This window comes from Tamandua tetradactyla, chromosome X (assembly GCF_023851605.1).
Source record: "Tamandua tetradactyla isolate mTamTet1 chromosome X, mTamTet1.pri, whole genome shotgun sequence".
NCBI classification, from domain to species: Eukaryota; Metazoa; Chordata; class Mammalia; order Pilosa; family Myrmecophagidae; genus Tamandua; species Tamandua tetradactyla.
In genome coordinates, this window is record NC_135353.1 from 100,651,047 (window position 1) to 100,677,205 (window position 26,159).

Consider the following 26,159-nt stretch of genomic DNA (forward strand, 5'->3'; position numbering starts at 1 on the left):
ACATCAACCAGGGAGATGATCTCATTACAGTTTCAAACATACAGTATTGAATAGAGATTATTCTACCTTTACGAAATGGGATTTATATTAAAACATGGCTTTCTTAGGGGGCATATATCCTTTCAAACCAGCACAGGGTTGTTTCTACTTTTTGACTATTGTAAATAGTGCTGCTATGAACATAAGTGATCAAGTTTTAATTTGAACCCTTGTTTTCAGATCTTTGGGGTATAGCAGTGGAATTGATTGTTCATGTGATAATTCCATGTATAACTTGTTGAGGAACTTTCAAACCATTTTTCATGGCAGCTGCACCATTTTACATTCCCACCAGCAAATAGTTGAGAGTTCCTACTTCTCCATATCTTAGCCAACATTTGTTATTTTCTGGGGTTTTTTGTTTCAATTATGGCCACCTGTCCTGGTTTGAAGCTGTTATGTACCCCAGAAAAGGCCATGTTCTTTTAATCTATTCCTGTGGGTGCAGATGTGTTGTGGGCAGGACCTTTTGGTTAGGTGATTTCAATTTGATATATTACCCACCCCATTCAAGGTGAGTTTTAATCCTTTTACTGGAGTCCTTTATCAGAGGATAAAGGACAGAGAAAGCCAAGAGAACTTAGAGAAAAAAACCCTGGAGAAGCTTAGAGAAAACCCACAGAGGAAGCCACTGACAGCAATGAAACCTGCGAGCCAAGGACCAGCAGACACTGGCCATGTGCTTTCCCATGTGACTGAGGTGTCCTGGATGCCACAGCCTATCTTCAGAGTCCAGGTATCATCTGTTGATACCTTAATTGGGACATTTTCATAGTCTAAGAATGGTAAATTGTAAGTTAATAAATCCCCATTGTAAAAGCCAATCTATTTCTCATGTATTGCATTTCTGTAGCTTTAGCGGACTGAAATACCATCCTAGTGGATGTGAAGAAGTTTTAATTTGTATTTCCCTAATCCGTAATGATGTTGAGCATCTTTTCATGTGAATGTTGATCATTTGTATATCTTCCTTGGAGAAACGTCTATTCAGGTCTTTTGCCCATTTTTAAATTGAGTTCTTTGTCTTTTTGTTGTTGAGTTGTAGGTGTTCTTTATATATTCTGGATACTAGGCTGTTATCATATTTATGATTTTCACATATTTCTCCCATTCTGCAGGTTCTCTTTTCACTTTTCTTGATTTCTTTTCTTCTTATACAGCTTTAATTGAGATATAATTCACATACTATACCACTCACCCATTTAAAATGTACAGTTCATTAGTTTTTAGTGTTTTCACAGAATTATGCAGCCATCACCACAATCAATTTTGGAACATTTTCATAGCCCCCCAAAGAGCCCCCATACCACTAGCAGTCACCCTCCACTGAATTTTTCTTCAGGGTTAGATTTTGTTTAATTCATTTGTAGTTGACCTTAAGAAGGACTGAGCTCTGTATGCAGCCTAAGATATGGGCTTATATAAAGTTTCCCATGCCATTACATCGAGAAGATAGCTTTCCTGGTATGAAGGGGCAAGAGTGTTCAGAAATGGTCTCCTGAATCTCTCAGCCATTGACACTTTATTTTGTCTCATTTTGCTCTTTCCCCTTTTGGTCGAGAGGGTTTTCTCAACCCTTGATGCTGACTTCCAGTTCATTCTAGGATTTGTGTCCCACGTTGCCAGGAGGGTCCATACCCCTGGGAAGTCATGTCCCATGTAAAGAGGGGAAGGCAGTTTGCTTGTCATGTTGACTGCAAGAGAGAGGCCACATCTGAGCAACAGAAGAGGTTCTTTTGGGGTTTGTCGGAGACTTTTAAAGCAAATCCTCAACATTACTATTATTTAGGAATCTTGTAGCTGTGAAAGCTTTAGTGTTAACTCAAGTTTTCAAAATTAATGAACTTAACAAAATTAAGTTTTTGTATCATGACTATTTTCTCCATTTACAATTTTTTATTTTTGTAATGTACAAACTAGTGCATTATATTAATATTAATTACACACTGGGGGTACATGTTTAGAATTTAGCCTGATAGGGTGCCTAGCAAACTATTAAAAAATTATAGTTACACATGTATGTATATAAAATTTTTGAAAGGTAAGCATTTTGGTTCAACATCCTTTTTGAACACAAGCAGGATCCCAAACCTGTAAGAATGGATATATATGCATTTGTTGTGGAAAGTAATTGTGATTCTAAAATTTTCCTTTTCCTTCTTGTTATAAATATATCTTAATCTGTTGTCCCGTGACTTGTACAGTGTCGTAATAAAAGAACTGATGAAGTCAAAAAAAAAAAAAGAAAGAAAGAAATGGTCTCCTGAAATTAATCTCTTAAAACAATAATCTCCTTGTAATTATATATTTTTAAGGAATTCACCCCCTGACTAATGCCATCAGAGGCCAAACACATACTCCCTAAAAATGCTTTTAGAAGGACCGTATGTTTCAGGTGGATTTTTTATAGAACTGTACTTGTTGACTTCCAATGTTTCTTCTCACTCTGAAATTCATTTAGGAAAGTAACAAAGGGAAAGGAAATGGAGCACCCTTTAGTTCTAAATTTGATATTCACTCTTCCTGAAGTTGGGGTCACTAATGTTGCAACTAGGCAAGGGAACAGAAAAAAATGCCAGTATTTTCATGGCACACCATGATCTAATCCATTGCTTTGTAGGTCCAGAAATCCAATTTTGCCAGTTCATCCAAAGATGATCAGAGTCAGAATTAACTTGAATTCTGTGGTCAATAGGCCAGAAATGCCACTGTATTAATTTTTCTTAAATGTATGCAGTATTTCCAGAATTTTACTTTTTAATAACTTTTTTTTTCTAGTTGAAAGTAACAAACCGGGGTAAAAAAGCAAGTTCAAAAACAAAATATAAACTATGACTTAAAAAATGTAAAACCAAAATATGATGTGCCCAGCTCCACTAAAGAGAAATGTATGTCACATTATCCACAATACTTGTGGCAAGTAATAGTACCTATATCGTAGAGTTGTGTGAATTAAGTTAAATCATCCATATCAAATACACAGTCTAATCCCTACAGCATATTAGGCACTCAATGAATGGTAGCTATTAGCACTTGTATCTACTAAAACAATTTCCCGTTCCGTGGCTAGTACTAAACATACACTAACATAATGTTTTCTTGCTCCATATTTGCCCAGATGCCATGCAGATCCTTGCCCTTCTATTAATAGATCAATTTTTTTCCCAGATAGGTTATAATACACTTCATTAGTATGTAGCAGTCTTCAGTTACATTATACTACCTCATGCTAAATCTAGCACGAAATTGATAGAAAATATTATGTTCTCAATAGCTAAATGATCAAAGAACATTCTTTTTAAATGTATTGTCCACTCATCTCTTTACTAGTTGTAGGGACGCCTTCTCTATACTATCTTCCCTTAGAGTAGAGCCCTTACTACTTTACCCTTGACCTCCCAGGCAGAATTAATTGCTTTGGCATCTGCATCCCTAAAGTATGTACTATAAACATACTTCTAGTATAGCAGGCATTCTATTTTGTTATCTTGTATATCCTATGGGCTTCTCATAGACAAGCCCCCCCCCCTTTTTTTAAATTAGAGCAGTTGTAGGTTCATAGAAAAACCATTAAAAAAATAGTGTTCCCATATACCTCCCACTACTCACACATGGTTTTCCCTGTTATTACCTTTTGCATTCGTTTTGTACCGTAGTTACAACTGATGAAGCAATGTTACTATAATTATATCAACTGTAGTCCATATTTTATGGACTCATTTTATTTTAGGGTTCATTCTTTGTGTTGTACAGTTGTATATATATTTTTATTTATGGTAGCATATATACAACACAAAATTTCCCGTTTTAACCGCTTTCAAGTATACAAGTCAGTGGTGTTAATTATATTCACAGTGCCGTGCTACCATCACCACCACCCTTTACCAAAACTTTTCCGTCACCCCAAACAGAAACTCTATCAATTAACAATTAACTCTCATTCCCCACCTCCACCCCTACCCCTGGTAACTTGTATTCTAATTTCACAATCTATGAATTTACATACTCGGATTATTTCAAATCAGTGAGATGATCCAATATTTGTCCTTTTGTGTCTGGCTTATTTCATGCAACATGATGTCTTTTAAGTTCATCCAAATTGTAGCATATCAGGAACCACATTTTAATTTATCCTTACCATGGTTTCAAGCACACAGTAGGAAGTTAGTGTCTACCAAGTGACTAATGAGCTCAGTTTTGAATATGTTGAGTTTGAGGTGCTATCAAGGCATCCCAAATCTTGCAAGTAGTTAGAAACTTAGTTCTGAAACTCAAAGAGGTTGAAGGTAGATATAAAGATTCAAGAGTTGCTTACTTATGTAATCCTGAGACTGTATCAATGGTTAATATTGCTAAAGCAAGGAAAGAAGGAATGAGAACAAATTCAGAATCATTGATCTGTATTCGGAGAATGAGGCTCTTCTCTTAGACCCATTATTCTCAGTGTGGACCCTCTGCATTACCTGATATGCTTATTTAAAATACAGGTTCCCTGCTCCACACTAGATCTACTTAATCAATTTTTTATTAGAACCTAGGAATCTGCCTTTTAACAAGCTTCTCTGAGTTTATGCACATTAAAGTTATAATCATTAAAACTTCCCATGATTTTATGCACATTGACATTTGAGTTTGCCTTAGAGAATATGAACAGAATCATCTAGGGGCTTTACTTTCCATATTTTTTATAATAAACATTATCGTTTTAAGTAGAAAACATCTTTAAAATATTGGGTATTGATGCTTGGCAAACTCTCAGATTCACAGTTTCTTTCTAAGCCATTTGCATTTTCTATAGTGAACCATTTCCCCTCCTGCATCTGCTTATCCTATCTGGCTTTCAGAATCAAACAGCTAAAAGAAGGAAAGCTTAATAAAGGGACTGGGTCCTTTTTGTCTATTACTTCTTTACTGGCACCATTCGCCATCCCAAAACAATAACTAAAAGAGCAAAAACTCATTTTCAGTCCAAAACTTCATATTTGCTCTTTTATGCAAGTCAATGCCACATTGTCTATCCATGCATTGCCCCCGCAATAGACAATGTGGCATTGACTTGCATAAAAGAGCAAATATGAAGTTTTGGACTGAAAATGAGTTTTTGCTCTTTTAGTTATAGTCACTGATCTATTCGTTTATTTTTTTTTTTTTTTAACTTTTTTTACTGTATAGTATAACATATCTACAAAGCAAAGAAAGAAAAAAGCAATAGTTTTCAAAGCACTCTTCAACAAGTAGTTACAGGACAGAGCCCGGAGTTTGTCATGGGCTACCATACCATCATCTCAGATTTTTCCTTCTAGCTGCCCCAGAATATAGGAGGCTAGAGGGCATAAATACTTTCTTATTATCGCAATCGACTTTTTTCCCTTCTTTTTTTGTGAAAAATTATATATATATACAAAAAAGCTATAAATTTCAAAGCACAGCACCACAATTAGTTGTAGAACAGATTTCAGACTTTGACGTGGGTTACAATTTCACAATTTTAGGTTTTTACTTCTAGCTGCTCTAAAATACTGGAGTTTAAAAGAAATATCAGTTTAATGATTCAGAAATCATATTCATTTGTTAAAGTCCTATCTTCTTTAGGACTTTAAACACCTTCTCTGTATAACTCCACCATCACCTTTCATCTTTCCATACCTTTCTTTTAGGGTGTTTGGGCTTAGGCAATAAATTTTTGAAATCATGAGTTTAAAAATGTTATATTTTTCTTTTGCATATTAAAATAAAATATATGTTCATTTGTGTACCACCTATAATCATTTTGGTTATAACCAGTGTACAGAAACTGTTAGAAAAAGCACTGCATGAGAGAGATTGGGTGGGGGGAGTGAGATGGGCAGTTATTTTAAAGGGTATTGAAATATTAAGAGATGATAAAGACAGAACTAAAAAAAGATTTATTGGTAGGGATGGTGAAGAGAAAAAGGATTTAAAAGAGATTTAGGAGCTAGAATGGACAGGACATGACTAATTAGAGGAAGGTAGGGATTATTTATAAACTAAAATCTGGATTTGGTGACTAATTAAGTGGAAGCATGGAAGATTACAGAAAGGGAGGGATCTAGAATTACTTGAAGGTCTCTGGCTTGGGAAACTGACTGAATGATGATACCATTCACCAAAGCAGGGAACAAGAGCAAAAGTAGGTTTGTGGAAAAATGTAGTTGTTTTCCTCAAAAAAATTGTTACTATTTTTTTATTTTGAAGTGCTTTCAAATTTACAGGAAAGCTACAAAAATAATACACACCCCACACAGAGAGCTCCAATATACCCCTACCCCGCTCCCAGATACCCAGATCCACCAATTTTGACATTTTGTCACATTTGCCATATTATTCTCTGCCTGTCCATCCATCTTTCTGTCTACCTATTTGACTACGTACCAACCCATTTTCTGAACACTCGAGTGTAGATTGCATACACCATGCTCCTTGAACACTTAACTTTGTCATTTACATTTTCTAAGAACAAGAATATTCACTTATGTAACCACTTTAAGTGCAGTTATCGAGTTAAAGCAATTTAACATTGATTTAAAACTTACAGTCCATATTCCGAGTTTTTTGTATGTCCCAATAATGTCTCTTTGAGCCTTTTCTCTTCCCTTGCTAGATCCCATTCAGGATCATGTATTGCATTTACTTGTTATTGGCTCTTTAGTTGTTCTTTTTCATTTTCTAATCATGGAACATATATACAGCATAAGATTTCCCATCTCAACCACTCCCAAGCATACCATCCAATGGAATTAATCATTTTTCCAATGTTGCAGTATCCTTACATGGTTAAAAATTATCATCTCCCCAAACAGAAACCCTTCACCCATTATACATTAACTCCCCATCTTCCCTGCCCCCCACCCCTGGCAATGTGTATATCTGTCTATATGGCTTGCATATTTTCTGATATTTTCTTTATAGTTACAATGGGGTTTAGTTTAACATTGTAAATCTATAACAATCTTGTTTGCTTTGATACCAACTTATTTTCAATAGTATGTACAAACTATGTTCCCATACCCTTCCGTCCCCCCACCTTTATGTAGTTCTTATCATAAATTACATGTTTATACATACTGAATCCAAAACCACTGATTTATCATTACATTTTATGCATTTGCCATTTAGATCTCGTAGGAAGGAAAAAAGTTGAGTTACAAACCTAAACCACAATAAAACTGGCACTTATTACCTATGTCACTATCTACACTAGAGACCTTTATTTCTTCATGCAGCTTTGATCTATTGTCTATTGTCCTTTCCTCTCAATCTGCTAAACAATGCTAAGCTCTCTTTAGCATTTCTTGTAAGGCTGGTCTAATGGTAAAGAACTCCTTCAGCTTTTGTTTATCTCTGCATGTCTTAATCTTTCCCTCATTTGAGGGAAAGACAGTTTGCCCAGATATAGAATTCTTGGTTGGCAATTTTTCAAAAATATTTTAATTGAGAAATCTTCACACATATGTATTCCATACATATTGTACAATCAATGACTCACAGTATCATCACATAGTTGTGTATTCATCCCCATGATCATTTTCGAACATTTGCATCACTCCAGAAAAAGAAATAAAAAAGAAAAAAGAAAAAACTCGTACATACCATACCCCTTACCCCTCCCTCTCATTGATCATTAGTATTTCTCTCTACCCAATTTATTTTACCCTTTGTCCCCCCTGTTATTTATTTTTTATCTTTTATTTTTTTAATCCTCTGTCCATACCCTGGATAAAAGGAGCATCAGACACAAGGTTTTCACAATCACACAGTCACATTGTAAAAGTTTTATCTTTATACAATCGTCTTCATGAATCAAGGCTACTGGAACACAGCTCAACAGTTTCAGGTACTTCACTCCAGCCACTCCAATACATCATAAACTGAAAAGGGATAAAAATAACTTGCAGAATAACCTCTCCACTCTTTTTGAAATCTCTCAGCCACTGACACTTTCTTTTGTCTCATTTCTCTCTTCCCCCTTTTGGTCAAGAAGGCTTTCTTAATCCCTTGATGCTGGGTCCCAGCTCATCCCAGGATTTCTGTCCCACGTTGCCAGGGAGATTTATACCCCTGGGAGTCATGTCCCACATAAAGGGGGAGGGCAGTGGATTCACTTGCCATGTCAGCTTAGAGAGAAAGAGAGAGGCCACATCTGAGTAACAAAAGAGGTTCTCTGGGGGTGACTCTTAGGCATAATTTTAAGTAGGCTTAGCCTATCCTTTGCAGGGAAAAGTTCCACAGGGGTGAGCCCCAAGATCGAGGGCTCAGCCTATTGATTTGGTTGTCCCCAGTGCTTGCGATTACTATCAGAAATTTTCCAAATAGGGAAGTTGAATATTTCTTCCTTTCTCTCCAGTTCCCCAAGGCGACTTTGCAAATACTTCTTTATTCACTGCCTAAATTACTCTGGGATATATATCGGGGCATCACACTAACCTGGACAAACCAACAAAATCTCACGCCCTATTCAAGATTCCATGTACTTATGGTGTTCACCTAAATTGACCATACAAGTTAAATTAGGTAATGCGCTACCCAAAATATAAATTTTGCACCAAGTAAACATCTCTCCCTTTGGTCTCACACACGGAGCGTTGACATTTAAGGTAATTATTGGTATGTTATGGCCTGAGTCTGCCATTTATTATGTCTCCTTATTTCCTCTTTTCCTCTCTTTCTCTTTTCTTGACTTCCTATGGGTTCCTTAAAAACTTTTTATGATTCTGTTTTGATTTATTCATAATATTTTTAAATATACTGCTTTGTGTAGTTTTCTTAGTGGTTGTTCTGAGTCTTACTATATACATATCTAACTTATCACATGATTTATCACTTCGAGTAAAGTGTAGAAACATCCCTTTCTTTCAGGTCCCTTTACCCTCCCCATATTTTAAATATAATTGTCTTAAGTATTTCCTCTACATATATTGAGCACCACATCAGATGGTTGTTATAATTTTTGCTTTTTCTATCAAATATGATTCAAGAAACTCATGAGAATAATCTAGTATGTTTGCCTCTATTTTTCCCATTCTGATGTTTTTCTATCCTTTCTGAAGTTCCACGCTCTCCTTTCTCTCATTTGCTATCTATTTAGAGACCTTCCTTTAGCCATTCTTTAAGGGTAGGTTGTCTAGCAATAAATTTCTCTAAAAGAATTTATCCTTGTCTGAAGGTTAATTTTCCTGGAGTTAGAATACATGATCCTGTTTTTTTTTAAAAAAAAAAAACGTTATTTTTTTAAAATAGTTTTAGATTTACAGAAATATTGCAAATATAGTCCCCATGTACCTCACATCCGCTTTTCTCTATTATTAACATCTTACATTTGTTGCAATGAACCAAACTGATACATTTTTATTCATTAAGGTCCATTTTTTATTCAGATTTCCCAAGTTGTTTTTCCCCAAAGTTTTATTATGAAATTAAAAACATACAGAAATAATTATACAGTCAACACCTATATACCTACCATGTAGATTCTTCAGTTCTCAACATTTTACTATATTTGCTCTATCAGATATCTCTTTATCCATCTATCCTTCCATCAACGATTTTGCTTTTTGATGCATTTCAAAGTAAGTTTCAGACACAAATACCTTTCACCCTTAACAGCCAACACCTACACTAATCTAGTATGTAGGTCATTAACTAGAGCTCAATGTTTGTTTTTTTCATTTAAATTTACATATCATGAAATGCATAAATGTGTTGAACGTATTTTTCTATAATTCACTCTCCCCCCCCTTTACTTTATATCTGGAGAGTTTTCTGTCTTCCTTAGGTGAGGTCTACCATTAAACATTTTTATTGTGATATATATATATATATATATATATATGTAGCTCAAAAAATATTCCATGTTATCATTTTAAAGCAGATTTACTTAGTTTTTACTGAACGTTCTTTTTCTGTTCCAAGATCCCATCTAGAATACCGCATTACATTTAGTCATCATATGTCCTTAAGATTCTCTTGGCTGTGGCAATTCCTCAGACTTTTCCTTGTTTTTGGTGACCTTGACAGTTTTGAAGAATACTGGTCAGTATTTTGTAGAATATTCCTCTATTAGAATTTGTTTGATGCTTTTCTCATAGCTAAACATATGAGTTTTGGGAAGAAGATCACAAATGTAACATGTCACTTTTTATCCTATCATATCAAGGGTACACACTATAAACATGAGCTGTCAGTATTGATGTTGACCTTGAACACTGGGCTGGGTAGTGTTTGTCAGGTTTCTCCATAGTTATCCTTCTCTTCCCCCTTCCTATACTGTACTTTTCAGAGGGACATCACTATGAGCACCTAAGCTTAAGGAGTAGAGAGTTATGTTCTACCTCCTTGAGGGCAGATTTTAAATTATTTGGAATTTTTCTGCATGGGAGAATTTTCTCTTCTCCCCCATTTCTCTATATCTATCTATGTATCTATCCTCTATGAATCATCTAATTAGTTATCTATTCACTTGAACAATCATTTATTTATTTAATATGGACTCATGGATATTTGTTTATACTTTGGGTTACAAACAGTATTACGTAGTTTGATGCTCAAATTGTTCCAGTTTTGGTCATTGGGACCTCTTTCAGTTGACTTCTGTGTCTTTTTGGTGTCACCCTATTGTGTTTTGGTTTTTGTTTGTTGTTTTTTTTTTGAGCATATCCTTACTTTCTGGCACACAAGATACTTCAGGCTCATCTTGCTTATGTATTTCTTACTTAAGTCCGACAGTTCTTTGCTTTCTGCAGTTGAAAAATGTTGTGCTACTTCCTTCTGGCCTCCATGGATTCAGATTAGAATTCTCCTCTAATTCAAATTTGTGTGTCCTTATATGTAGTATATCTTTTCTCTTTGAGTACTTTCAAGAATTTTTCTTTGTGGTTAGTTTTCAGAAGTTTAATTATGATGGGTCTTGCTGTAGATTTCTTTGTAACCCATTCTTTTAAATAACTGCATACTATTCCATATGTGCAGATACCACAATTTAAAATATAATCTATTTTATTTGGTGCAAATTTATATTTTGAGTAGCGTATTACTTAATTTAACTTGTATGGTCAGTTTAGTTGCACACCATAGGTACAGGGAATCTTGAATCGGGTATGAGATCTTGTTGGTTTGTCCAGGTTAGTATGATGCCCTGATAGTAATTTGGGCAGTGAATAATGTTTTTGTGAAGTCCCCACTGGGGGACTGAGGAGAAAGGAGGAAATATTCAACTCCCCCATTTGGGGAATTTCTGATATTCTCTCAAGCAGTGGGGACAACCAAATCAATAGGCTGAGCCCTTGATCTTAGGTTTCACTCCTATAGAACTTACCCCTGAAAAGAATAGTCTAAGCCTATTTAAAATTATGCCTAAGAGTCACCCCCAGAGAACCTCTTTTGTTGCTCAGATATGGCCTCTCTCTCTAAGCCAACTTGACAGGTGAACTCACTGTCCTCCCCTCTACGTGGGACATGACTCTCAGGGGTATAAATCTCCCTGGCAACGTGGGACAGAACTCCTGGGATTTTCTGGGACCTGGCATCAAGGAATTGAGAAAGCCTTCTTGACCAAAAGGGGGAAGAGAGAATTGAGACAAAATAAAGTGTCAGTGGCTGAAAGATTTCACAAAGTTGAGAAGTTATCATGGAGGTTATTCTTATGCATTATATAGATATCCCTTTTTAGTTTATGGTGTATTGGAGTGGCTGGAGGGAAGTATCTGAAACTGTAGAGCTGTGTTCCAGTAGCTTTGATTCTTGAAGATGATTGTATAAGATATAACTTTTACAATGTGACTGTGTGATTGTGAAAACCTTGTGTCTGATGCTCCTTTTATCAAGGGTATGGACAGAGGAGTAAAAAAATATGAATAATAAATAAATAAATAATGGGGGGACAAAGGGTAAAATAAATTGTGTAGAGGGAAACACTAGTGGGCAATGGGGGGGTAAGGGGTATGGTATGTATGAGTTTTTCTTTTTTCTTTTTATTTATTTTTCTGAATTGATGTGAATGTTCTGAGGTGATCATGATGATGAATGTACAGCTATGTGATGATATTGTGAATTACTGATTATATATGTAGAATGGAATGATCATATGGTAAGAATGCTTGTGTTTGTATGGTATGTTTAATAAATAAAACAAATTAAGAAAATAAATTGGGTAGATTGAAATAATAGTGGGCAATGACAGGGAGGGGTAAGGAGTATATATGTATGATTTTTTCATTTTTTCTTTTTATGTCTTTTTTCTGGATGGATGCAAATAGTCTAAAATTGATCATGGTTATGAATACAAAATTATGTGATGATATTGTGGGCCATTGATTACTTACCATATATAGACTCTATGTGTATGAACATTTGTCAATAAAAATATTTAAATATATATATATATATATATTCTATTTCTCAGCCCGAAGTGGCCTTTCCAGCTGAGAGACCAAAGAAAACACCAGGCATGGACTGAGACATAGACCTTTATTATAGGAATTCACTTACAGAAGTGAAGAAAAAATTATTCTAGGAGTGTGGCCAATACAGAGCTTAGTGTGAAAGTGTTCCACATTAATCAGGGAAGGGAGCAGGGTTTTATAGTGGGCATAAAGAAAGAAGTCACAGAGTCAAGAGAGGCATACACATGTTGCTAACAAAGTACACTGTTTCTTAATACTTGTCTCTCTGGGCACAAGTTTTCACAGAGTTCACCTTGGGGAAAGATAACAAAGGCACCGAGCTGAAAGAGTACGTGCAGGAATGTGCATAATTGCTAAAAAAACTGGAAAAGTTGGGGGATGTTGAAAAATGCAAAAATACTGTTATGTTACATATATAAAGTTAAATCACTAATATAAGGATATATATATGAAGGATATTAATTTCAGAGCATTGTTGTTAGTGGCAAAAAAAATGGAAACAGGTTGTAGGACTGAAGAGAATGTGTTATCATTTTGGAGAAATTCCTCAGTATTTAAGGTTGAGTTAATAATATTCCTCAAAATTAGAAAGCCTCTGTGCTTTCATAGATTTAGTAAGAATATTTTTCTTTAAACAGTTCACTGATTTAAAATGTAAGGAGTAAAATTTCATTTTAAGAAATATTTGAGTTTCTCTCATTTTACATTATGTAAGTGCTTATTAATCTCTATAAGCCAATAAGAATGAAGCTCCATTAAATTTTAAGAGACTTTATAATCACTTCTAGTCTTTTAATATGGTACATTACAAAATTCAGATTTTCAAATGCTAAACCAACTTTGCATTCTTGGGATAAACCCTACTTGGACATATATACTTTGTGCTTGTGTGTGTGTTGCTGGATTTGTTAGCATTTTAAGGATTTCTGCATCTATGTTCATGAGGGATATGAATCTACAGTTTTCTTTTTTCATAATTTTTCAGGTTTGAGTACCAGGGTTACGTTGTTCTATTAGTTAGGGTGCTCTAGAAAAACAGAACCAACAAGAGATGTCTGTTAAATATGATATTTATGAATCCCCATGCAAACCATGGGGATGTAAGAGTCCAAAATCTGTATGGCAAGCTGCGAGCTGGCAGCTCTGATGAAAGTCCTCAATGAACTCTCAGGAGAGGCTACCTGGCTGAAGCAGAAAGAGGGATTGTCTCTTCTGAATCCTCCTTAAAAGCCTCCGGTGATTAAGCATCACTCATTGCAGAAGACACTCCCCTTAGCTGACTGCAGATGTAATCAGCATGGAGGCAGCAAATGTGCTCATGATTTAACTCCATGAAATGTCCTCACAGCAACAGATAGGCCAGTGCTTGCTTGTCCAGACAACTGGGTACTATGACCTGGCCAAGTTGACACATGAACCTGACCATCAGAGTTGTTATTTGAAAAAAAAAAAAAAAACAGTCATTGGGAAGTTTCCTCTTCTTCCATTTTCTGAAAGCGCTTCCGTAAAACTGGTGTTATTTCTTCCTTAAATGTTTAATAGAATTTACTTGTGAAAATACCTGGGTAGGGAGTTCTCTGTGTGGGAAAATTTTTAATAACAGATTCAATTTCTTTAATAGAGATAGGGCTGTGGCAGGTAATGTCTGAAATAGCTCCTGTTCCAATTAGTATTACCTCTCAGCTCCCAATTCACTCTTCAAAATATGATTTGCAATAATGGACAGAATTCCTTTAACCATCTCTCCTTTTCAGTGAGCACAATGATCAGCAATAGAGAGTGCTAGAGAGGCATTGCAGGAAGTAGTTTTTCTTGCTGTTTCCAGCTGCTGCAGTGGTGTGGATGTAAGGATATCTGGCAGAGATCTTCCCAGCCATGCATCCAGTACATGTGGCCCCTGGATGACCTTGCAACCTTGGTCTGCCTTAGCAATAATCTTCCCGTGGCCCTTGACACAATACATGTGCCCTGAAGGATTCCTGCCCCCAACAGTATCAGAAGGCCTTCTGCCTGCATTGGCACCCAAAAGCCTTCTACCAGCGCTGATGCCCCAGTTCCCTCTGCAGGCCCTTGCACCTGTAGGGTTGGGGGCTGCTTCCCACTTGCCAACAAACAGTTCTGGCCTGGGGAAACCAGAAAGGATTTCTCTGTTTTCCAGTGGGCTTAACTATACCTTCTCTAATGAGATCTGAATCCCAGCCTTGGGAAGGGGGCTCCCCTTCAAGTTTTTCCTTCCTTAGGTACTCTCCCTCAGCCATAAGGTTCCATGTAAAATTTCCTTTTTATCTTATGGTCATTTAATAGAGTTTAATAATTCTTTATATTTAACTTGCCCTGTTTAACCTACTGTGTGGTTTCTACCTCCTGATTGATCTATAGGACTCTTAAAGCTCCCAATAAGCACCACCTCCTGCTATTCATGCCCTTGAGGAATTCCTTCCCCTTGATTGTGAACTGAATCTACTGATTTGCTTCTAAAGAAAAGAATATGACAAAAATGATGGATGTCACTTCCAAGGCTAGGTTATAAAAGGCTGTGGCTTATTTCTGCCTGGCTTTCTCTTTTGGCTCCTCACCCTTGCTACTCAGATGAAGCAAGCTAATCATATTGTGAGCTGCCCTATGGAGAGGCTCATGTGGCAAGGAAGTGAGGGCAATCTCAAGCCAACAGCCAGCAAAAACTGAGACCCTCATTCCAATGGTCCATGAGGAATTGCGTGCTGCCAACAGTCATGGGAATGAGCTTGAAAGCAGAGCCTTCCTAGTTCAGCTTTGAGATGACTGCAGTCCTGGCCAACATCCTGAATGTTGCCTAGTGGAGATACCCTGAGCAGAGGACTCAGCTAAGCCATACCTGGATTCCTGATCTACAGAAACTGTGAGAAAATAAATGTTGTTTTAAACCAAAATAATAATAATAATATTCTTCAGTTTATAGCATATTATTATCATTGGTCCACGCTAGGTTCCTTCTTTGTTTGTTTATCTTCTTTTGGCTCCATTCTACCCCATAGGGAACTATTTCTTTACGTTTGTTTGAATGCTTGCCATTTTGTTTGGATGTATTTTTTATAAAATGAAATTTTTAATTTTTTGAGTGTATTTTAATTTACATAAGTGTCATTGTGTTAACCATTTCATTGTTACTTTCTTTTTTTACTCAGCTCCCTATTTTAAAAATTCTTTCCTGTTGCTACGTGTACATCTAATGCATCTCTTCTAACCGCTGCATAGTGCTCCAAGTTGTATATCTACCACATTTTCCCTATCCACTTTTCCAATGATGAAACCCAGATTAACCCCAACTCCCTGTTACCATACATCCTTATAGACCTTGTGGGAATTTCCTTGAAATATGAAGGATACATATATATTTTATATTTTAATAGATATTGCCAGATTACTTTCCTAAAAGGTTATATGGCAAGTCATACTTCAACCAGCTATGTCTTAGAGTGCCTATTTCCCTGAATTTTCACCATCATTGAATGTTCTTTTTAATTTTTGCTAGTCTTGATAAGAAATATTGCATTTATTTATTTAAAATTGTGTTTCTCCATTTACTAGGTGAGGCTGAGCATCTTTTCATTTATTTATGGCAACTTGAATATCTTCTGCAGATTGCCTTGTTTACAATTGCTTTGTGAATGTATTGAGTTTGAGACACTTAGGGACCTCTAGATGGACCTGTCTAGTAAGCAGTTCAAAATATGAGCTTTTAGTTCCAAAGAGAATTAGAGTCTGTAGATAGCAAACTGGGAATTGACAATATATATAGACAATACCTAAAATCACCTAAATGGGATTTAAAGGAATCATCCCTGAAAAAGGTAAAGTGGGGACATTGCTGAACAGAAACCCTGAAAATTTAACATATAAGCAGGAGATGAAAGAGAAGCCAGGAAGAATGTGAGAAGGACAAGTCAGCGAGGAGGAAAGGAAGCAGGGGCAAGTGACATCAGGGCATCTAGGGGAGAAGAGATTTTCAAAGAGGACTATATGATCAGCTCTATAAAAGGCTACAGAGCAGCCCAATAAGATTAGGACTGAAGAGTGTGCTTTACATTTGGAATTAGGGTATTCTTGGTGATCTTAGTCAGGGCAGTTTCAATAATGTGCTAGGGGCAGAAACTATATTGCAGGGGCCAAAAAAAAAAAAAAAAGGACTCAAAGAGATGTGAAAGTTGATACAATGAGAAATTGATGATCTTTTTTTTAAACTTATTTTTAAATGTATAGTATAGCATATATGCAGAGCAAAGAAATAAAAAAGCAATGGTTTTCAAAGCACTCTGCAAAAAGTGGTTACAGGACAGATCCCAGAGTTGGTCATGGGCTACCATATGATCCTCACAGATTTTTCCTTTTAGCTGCTCCAGAATATAGGAAGTTAGAGGGCTTAAATACTTTTTTATCATCACAATTTTTCCTTCTTTTTTTGTGAACAATAACATATATACAAAAAAGCTATAAATTTCCAAGCACAGCACCACAATTAGTTGTAGAACGTATTTCAGACTTTGACATGGGTAACAATTTCACAATTTTAGGTTTTTACTTCTAGCTGCTCTAAAATACTGGAGACTAAAAGAAATATCAATTTAATGATTCGGCATTCAGATTCATTTGTTAAGTCCTATCTTCTATGTATAATTCCACCATCCCCTTTGATATTTCCATTCCTTTCTTTGGGGTTGTTTGGGCTATGGAAATTCTAAATTTTTTATATTGGAAAGGTCTGTCACTAATATGGGGTAGGGAGATCGAACTATCTGATGTTCTGAGAGGCTGGGCTATGTGTCAGGACTTATCCCGACCAGGGACTCATCTGGAGTTGTAGGTTTCGGGAAAGTTACTCTAGTGCCTGGAACCTTTGTGGAATCTTATATATAGCCCTAGGTGTTCTCTAGGATTGGCTGGAATGGTCCTGGTTGGGGGTTGGCAGGTTATGATAGGTAGCAAGGTCTACCTGAAGCTTGCGTAAGAGTAGCCTCCAGAGTACTCTCTTGACTCTATTTGAACTCTCTCTGCCACTGATACTTTATTAATTACACTTCTTTTCCCCCTTTTGGTCAGGATGGAATTGTTGATCCCACAGTGCCAGGTCTGGATTCAGAAATAGATGATCTTTTAAAGAAGATTGGACCTAAGGGGAAGGAGAGAGGGCAATTATAGGACTTCATTTGTTTTAAGAAAGAAGAGGCTTGATCATTTGTACAGACTGAGAGAAGGAAAGGTTAAAGACACAATAGGACAAGAAGATTTTTTAAATGTCCAAAATAGAATTCCTGATCTCCTTTCCAGTCTTGCTTCTCCCCAAGACTTTCCAATCTCAGTAAATAGTACTACTATGACTCGGTTGCTCAACTCCCCAACCCTTGAATTTTCCTTTTCTTCCCTTTCTCTCATTCCTTTTCATGAACAAGTGGAAAGGTTGGGAGAGCACCTAAATATTCTACTAATCTAATGACCTTAACTTGCTTATTATAGCCCTCTGTGTTTGGGAACTGCATGTACCCCAGAAAAAAAAGGTTCTTAAACCCAATCCATTCCTGTGAGTGTGAACCCATTGTGTGAACCTTTGGCTGTGGTTAAAGTGTGGCCTAGGATGGGTCTTAATCCTATTACTGGAGTCCTTTATAAGCAAAATAAAATTCAGCTCATAAAAAGAGAGAGAAAGCCACAGAGGGAGCCGCCTGAAACTGAACATCAACATAACCTGGAAGAGAGGGGAGACAGCAAGACACGCCACCACGTGCCTTGCCAAATGACAAGCTAAGGGCCAAGGATCTCAGGCAGCCAGCCTCAGAACACCGCAGTCTTCTGGGAGAAAGATTCACTTTGGTGATGCCTTGATTTGGACTTTCTTTCAGCCTCAAAACTGTGAACAAATAAATCCCCATTCTTTAAACCAAGGTCAGGGTCAGAAAGATGGATAAATTTATTTTTTTAATTAAATATTTTTATTGATAAATCTCTAACACAAAAACATTCCATGCATGGTGCACAATCAATGACTCACAATATCATCACATAATTGTGTATTTATCACCATGATCATTTCCTAAAACATTTGCATCACTCCAGGAAAAGAAATAAAGAGAAAAAAGAAAAAAAAGTGTGCATTCCATACCTCTTACCTCTCCTTCTTATTGACTACTAGTATTACAATCTACCCAATTTTTTTGACACTTTATCCCCCGACTAATTATTTTTTTGTCCTCATTTTTTTTTACTCCTCTGTCCATAGCTTTCTTTTTATTTCCCGACCATGTTCCAAGGTAATAATCATTTTTTGAGAACAGAGCAGATGCCAGCCTTAAATAGCTAATTGAACGTCTCTTGATTATTAAGAACAATATATTGGTTTGAATACATTATTTTCAATCAGTGATGAGAAGCATCAGCAAAATAATACAAACTAGTAATTGTTCTCCCTGTCAAGGAAGAGAGAGGATTAAGCTCCTGTCTAACAATGAAGGGTAAGGGCATGGTTGGGTGTGAATAAAGTTGGCCTTTCTTTGAAAATCTATCTGGCTTAAAACTCATTAGATTTAAATCCTTAATAGCGAAGTCAATGTCTTACCTTCAACACCTGGCACATAGTGTAGGTTCTCAATACATACATGTATGAATCTAAACTCATATTACCTCATTTAATACCTGAAACAACTCTAACAGATAAATATTTTTACCCACATTTTCCACATTAGGATACCACGGCTTAGAGAGTTTAATATCTTGCCCAAGTTCACTACCTCCCTTCTTCAGATTTATGAGAATATACATTCATAACATCTCTACAATGTAGTGCAACTCCTCATTCTAGAGGAAAGTTGGTGGTTTGGGGGAAAGGGGGTGAAACTGTGGTAAATAGAGTAGCTCTTTCTCTGCACTGACTTGCTTTATGAAAGGTTTCTCAGCCTTAGAAATATTGACGTGTGGCCACCTGCCCTTTGTGCTTTTCGACATGATGTGAGCACAAATTGACCTTGACCAGTTCTACATCATAGCCCTTTTCCTGTGCCCTTTTATACTCCATCCTGTTAGAGATTTTTGTTTTCTCCCTCCCTTTCTTTGATATCAAAATTGTGCTTGATATTAGAGCAGCACCATACGGGCAATAGAGTGGCAGTCACTCAGAGTGTGTGTGAATTTTCTGATGAAACCCAGGCCCTTTTTGTTACCAAATCGTACTCTTGGTTCTCTCCCCCACAACTCTATTTCCCTGCCATGGTCTCCTTTGTCATATGGAAATTGCCATTTACTTTGTGGAACTTCATTCACTGTAAAAAAGGCCGAGGCCCATAATTTTACCTCCCCCTCAGTGGTTCTCAAACTTTAGCATGAATCAAAACCACCTGGAGGTCAGGTTGTCAGATTTAGAAAAAATAAAAACCAAAAGCAGGTTGCCTTGTTAAATTTGAATTTCATATAAACAATGAGTAGCTTTTTAATGTACCCCAAATATTGAAAATATTTATACTAAAAATCATTTGTTCTTTGTCTACAATTCAAATGTAAATGGGCATTGTGCTGATTTGAAAGGAAGTATGCCCCTTAGAAAAGCCATGTTTTAATCAAAATCCCATTTCATAAAGGTAGAATAATCCCTATTCAATACTGTATGTTTGAAACTGTGATCAGATCATCTCCCTGGATGATGTGATTTAGTCAAGAGTGGTTGTTAAGCTGGATGAGGTGACAACATGTCTCCACCCATTTGGGTGGGTCTTGATTGGTTTATTGGAGTCCTATAAAAGAGAAAACATTTTGGAGAAAGAAGGAGATTCAGAGAGAGCAGAGAAAGCTACAGCACCATGAAGCATAGTCCACTAGCCAGCGACCATTGGAGATGAAGAAAAAAATGCATCCCGGGGAGCTTCATGAAACAGGAAGCCAGGAGAAGAAGCTAGCAGATGATGTCGTGTTTGCCAAGTGCCCTTCCAGATGAGAGAGAAACCTGACCATGTTCACCATGTGCCTTTCCAGATGAGAGAGGAACCCTGACTGTGTTTGCCATGTACACTTCCACTTGAGAAGGAAGCCCTGAACTTCATCGGCCTTCTTGAACCAAGGTATCTTTCCCTGGATGCCTTTGATTGGACATTTCTATAGAGTTGTTGTAATTGGGACATTTTCTTGGCTTTAGAACTGTAAACTAGCAACTCATTAAATTCCCCTTTTTAAAAGCCATTCCATTTTCGGTATATTGCATTCCGGCAGCTAGCAAACTAGAACAGGTATCCTGTATTTTATCTGGCAACCCTGCCTCAAAGGCTTTTCAAAGACACTGATTGCTAGGTCCCACCCCCAGAGATTCTGATTCAGTGGGTCTGAATGAGCCCTGAGAATTCGCATTTCTAAGAAATTCCCAGATGATATGATGCTGCTGGCCCAAAGGTCCCATACTTTGAGATCACTGGCATATAGTTTCAATGGTGAGAGAGACAAGAGTGTTGCCTATGTGAAGCTTTCGTCTCTGGTCCCATCACCCCACTATAGCAGAAGGGAAGAAAATGGCTGAAAAATAAAGAGGTTCTTTTTTTCTTTTAATTAAATGCTGAATCACCTGAACAAAATCCATGTTTAGAGCTATATGAATTTTTGTTGATAATAGTAGCCTGCTAGCTATTCAAAACTATGGATTTTGAACAGTAACACAAAAGCAGTCTAAAAGTCAGTCTAGTAAATTGTATTCTTACCATTTACCAAAGCCTAGGGTTACTCATTGCTCAATTTTGATTAAGTCGATGAATATGCCTCATTTTATAAACTGAAGGATTCTTGAAAAATATGGGGTTATCATAGTTCATTTATTTTTGGTTCTCTTTAATCATTCTTTTGGATAATTTCAAAGTAATATGTGCTCATTAAATCTTAAACAAACATTGTAAAATGTTATAACTTTGAATGGAAAAGTTCTCTATAATCCTGGTCCCAAGAGTTAAGCTTTGTTCACTATTTGCTGCACATTCATAGGGGTCCCTTTGCATTGTGCCAATATGTATAGTTTTATTTTCTTTTTAACAAAAACCGGATCATACTGTGCATACTGTTCTACAACTTGCTTTTTAAATTTCACTATAGAATTTGGACATCTTCCCATGGCAATGTATGTAGATCTAATTCTTTTGAAGTTAAAAAATATTTTAAAAACAAAGTAACACATACATTGTGAAGACTTTGCGCTAGTGGTATAACTTCTGAGCTACATGCTAAAAATCATATGGTAATGTATTATCAAATATTATTTTTAAACATCTATCAGCTTACAACTTGATTAGTTTCTCCTTCAATTTTATTAAAAGTAAAGGATGAGTTACTTGGGAATTAAAGTAATTCACTTTCTCAACTCCAACACCCTTTATTTGGCAGTGGAAGATTTTTTTTTAGTTCATGTTTTTTATTAACCCACACACAATTACTTGTCTTCCAGTTTGTTGAAGCAGTAAGTCAAACAACATTTGTCGTAGTAATGTCTGTCCAAGTGAGTGGCCATAAAAACTCCAGCACTGCATTCATCTGAAGGGCACTCTTGACCAAGGTGACTAATTTTACCATTCATCCACCTTATAGTATTTCAGGAGAGCCAGCTTAACCTTCTTTCTCTTGTGCTTATTCTTCTTGAAAGTAGTGTAAGACTTCTTCTTGCTTATCTCAGTACCACCATGAAGTCTCAGCACAAGCTGAAGAGTGTACTCCCTTTTTTTTTCGCATGGACAGGTTGCAGGAATCGAACCCTGGTCTCCAGCATGGCATGCTAGAATTCTACCACTGAGCCACCATCGCACCACCCAAGTGGACTCCTTTTGAATGTTGTAGTCAGACAAGGTACTTCCATCTTCCATTTTGCTTGTGAGAAAAATCAGTCGCTGCTGATCAGGAGGAATTCCTTCCTTATCCTAGATCTTGGCTTTCACATTTTCTATTGTATCTGAGGGTTCGACCTCAAGAGTCATAGTCTTTCCCATCATGTTTTTTACGAAAATCTGCATCTTGGCGGCAGCTCCACCACAGATGGCAGATCCGAAAGCCGGCCCTGGAAGATTTCACAACTCCAGAGTAGTGCACCATAGGGATGATAAGTAAATTTCTCTTTTGTAAAGTGGAGAGGGAGATAGGAAAGAAAACCTACACTTCCATCACAGGTGCTTTCTCAGAAAGATCAATTTTTGGAAAGTATACATGTAGAAGGTGAGAATTTGAAAATTTATTTTCTTGAAATTATTTGTACCTAGGTAATTGGATTGTCTTTGTGTATTGCAGTTTGAAGACAGTTGTTTTAGAATGCCTTAACCCCATTTATCCACTTCTGTCTTATATGCTATTATGTCTTTGTACTGTCTTGGATTTTAGTCACACAAGACATTATTATTATTTTATACATCACTATTCATTTAGGTTTGCCAAGGTATTTGTTACTTTCTTGGCTTTTTATTTCTTCTCGCATCACAGACCTTCCTTCCATTTTGGTATCACTTTTTTTTTTGGCCGATATAAGCTTTCAGTATTTCTTTGATTATGGTCTTTTGGTGACAAACTCTCAACTTTTGTTTGTTTGGAAATGTCTTTATTTTCCCTTCGTTCTAGTTTGCTAGCTTCCAGAATGCACTATACCAGAAACGGAATGGTTTTCAAAAAGGGGAATTTAATAAGTTGCTAGTTTACAGTCCTAAGGCTGAGAAAATATCCCAAATAAAACAAGTGTATAGAAATATCCAATCAAAGGCCTCCATGGAAAGATACCTTGGTTCAAGAAGGCCGATGAAGTTCAGGGTTTCTCTCTCAAGTGGAAGGGCACATGGCAACACAGTCAGAGTTTCTCTCTCATCTGGAAAGGCACATGGTGAACACGGTCAGGGTTCTTCTCTCATCTGGAAGGGCACATGACAAACACAGCATTATCTTCTGGCTTCTTCTCCTGGCTTCCTGTTTCATGAAGCTCCTTGGGAGGCGTTTTCCTTCTTCATCTCCAAAGGTTGCTGGCTGGTGGACTCTGCTTCTCGTGGCTATGTCATTCTGCTCTCTCTGAATCTCATTCTCCAAAATCTTTTCTCTTTTATAGGACTCCAGTAAACCAATCAAGACCCACCCAAATGGATGGAGACACGTTTCCCCTAATCCAGTTTAACAACCACTCTTGGTTGGGAGACATCTCCAGGGAGATGATCTAATTATAGATTCAAACATACAGTATTGAATAGGGATTATTCTGCCATTTTACAAAATGGTATTTTGGTTAAAACATGGCTTTTCTAAGGTCCATACATCCTTTCAAACCAGCACACCCTTGTATTTGAACGTTTTTTGTTTTGCTCGGCATAGAATTCTGGGTTGACAAATATTTTCTCTCAGCATATTGAAAATATCATTCTGTGGTCAACATACGTCCATTGTTGCTGTTGAGAAATCAGCTAATGGTATTTTGTTCCTTTGGAGGTGATCTTCAAAGTCTTATTTTCTCTTGTTGCCCTGAAGATCCTCTCTTCGTTTTTTTGTTTTTGTTCGTTTGTTGTTTTTTTTTTTTTGGTGTTCTATAGTTTCACTATGATGTGCATAGGTATGTATTTCTTTTTATTTATCTTTCTTGGTATTCATTGAACATATTCTTGAATCATTAGATTGGTGTCTTTCATCAGTTATAAAAAACATTTTCAGTTATTTCCTGTTTAAATAATGTCTCTGCCAATCCAGTTTTCTTGTATTATTTTAGAACTCAAATGAGGATTATGTTACACATTCTCACACTATCCTCCATGTCTGTTAACCTCCCTTTCATATTTTTTCACGTTTTTCATATTTTACACCTCTGTCTCTTTGGACTGTATTATGGATACTTTTTCTAATCTGTCTTCAGCTCTGTCCAATCTGCCATTAAACTTGGTCAATGAATTTTCTTTTTAAACCTTTTTTTACTACAGAATATATCAAACACAGAGAACCATAAAACATTAATGTATAGCTTAATCAATTGTCTTACAGCAAACACCCCTGTAATGACCACCCAGGTCATGAAATAGAACTTTGTCAGACACTCCAGAAGACCTGCACGGGCCCTGTTTCAGTCACAACTCCCTCCCTTCCCACTAAAAGGAACTGCCATCTTGAATTTTATGGTAAGCACTTCCTTCTCCTTTATAGTTTTATCACCCAAATGTGCTCTCTATACACTATAATTCAGTTTTGCCTGCTTTTTTAAAGCTATAGGTTTCTCTATCCTTTTGTCCTTGTAATTTATTTATCGAAGAAAGTTCAGAATTCCTACAGTACAGACCTGTAGAGTTGCTCAGAATATGGATTTTGTTGATTGCTTCCGCATGATATGGCTCACCATGTTCTCTGTATTTTCTATATATTAGTAGTTGGATCTACAGGCATGATTAGGATCGCGTTTGAAATTTTTGGTAGGACTACTTCGCAGGTAATTTTGTATTCTTCCACAAGGAGACACATAATGCATAGATGTCTCTCTTTTTGTGACATTAGCAGTGATTTGACACTCAAAGCCTAGATTCATTAATTCATTAAGGCTTGTAAAATGGTGATAGTTATTTTTCATCATTTATTTGCTGAAATACCTCTATAAAGAGAAATATCTCCTTATGTTTCCCAAGGGTATAATTTCTTGAGGAAAGGAGGGATAAATGCTCAATTTTTCCCTTCAACAGTTTAAAAAATGAGTTGATTCTCTGTTACAAACATTTTGGCAATTTTAGAAAAATATGTTCATGATGAACTCATGGATTTAAACATATTTACTATTTCAGGCTCATTTTGTGTACTTCCTGCCCCAGGTCTGGAATCAGCCTCTTCTCCAAGAAGCCCTTGTTTCTTTTTAGTGATAAATAGAATTCAGAGTCACGATCTGGATGCTACCCATGCTTATAGTTATTGGTTGGTCATTGTTTCTAAGCCTTTAAAGAAAAAAATGTCTCAGAAGTTTATACTAATATTTTTTGTTTTTATTTTTAGGTGCATGGGCTGATACTTTTAATTCAAATTCAGAGCTACAAGGTTTTCCTTAACGGCTTTTATCTTACACCTGAATATCTTCTCTTTCATACTTGAGAAACTTGTATCACACAATTACTCATTTGCTTTATCCTGTTTAATATGCAGCATTCTCTCAGAATAGTAATATTAACACTAACACCACCAATATGAATATGAAAACAGTTTACAGTGTTTTTATATGCCCTTTCTAGACTCCATTTTTAGCCATTAAATATTCAGAAAGTTACTCAGGGCTTCATTTAATCTGAATTCTACAAGCATGCATGTGTGTTTATTTTTAAAATTATATTTATTTTATGTTCACGACCAGTCCTTATATGAATGTCTTTTTTCATATTTTGGTTTTCTGGAGTTTGGTTTCTAATAGGTTCTGCAGCAAAGGCTCCAGAGAACAATATTTCCTGAGTGATTACATTTCTTTTTTAATTAACAAACTGTAATTGTTTTCCCAAGGATACTTTTTTTTTTATACACATCCATCATACATTGTAACCAAAAAAAGCAGTATACAAGAAATAAGAGAAAATAAATTAAAAATCCATAGCACAGGTAAGGAGGCTGTAGTCTGTAGGACAGCTGAATTTCCAGCAATATAAGGAGTCTCGAAAGTTTCTTTTATAAGAATGCCTTCTTAGCAAGGGTTCCAGCAAGGTGGTTGGTTGGTTTGCAAGTCAGTCTTGAGTA

At 36.4% G+C, this 26,159-nt stretch overlaps 1 pseudogene; it reads right to left on the reverse strand.

The window, feature by feature from the left end:
* Positions 1-21,882: 21,882 nt before the first annotated feature.
* On the reverse strand, positions 21,883-22,456 carry LOC143671343 (ubiquitin-ribosomal protein eS31 fusion protein-like; annotated as a pseudogene).
* Between the last annotated feature and the right edge of the window lie 3,703 nt (positions 22,457-26,159).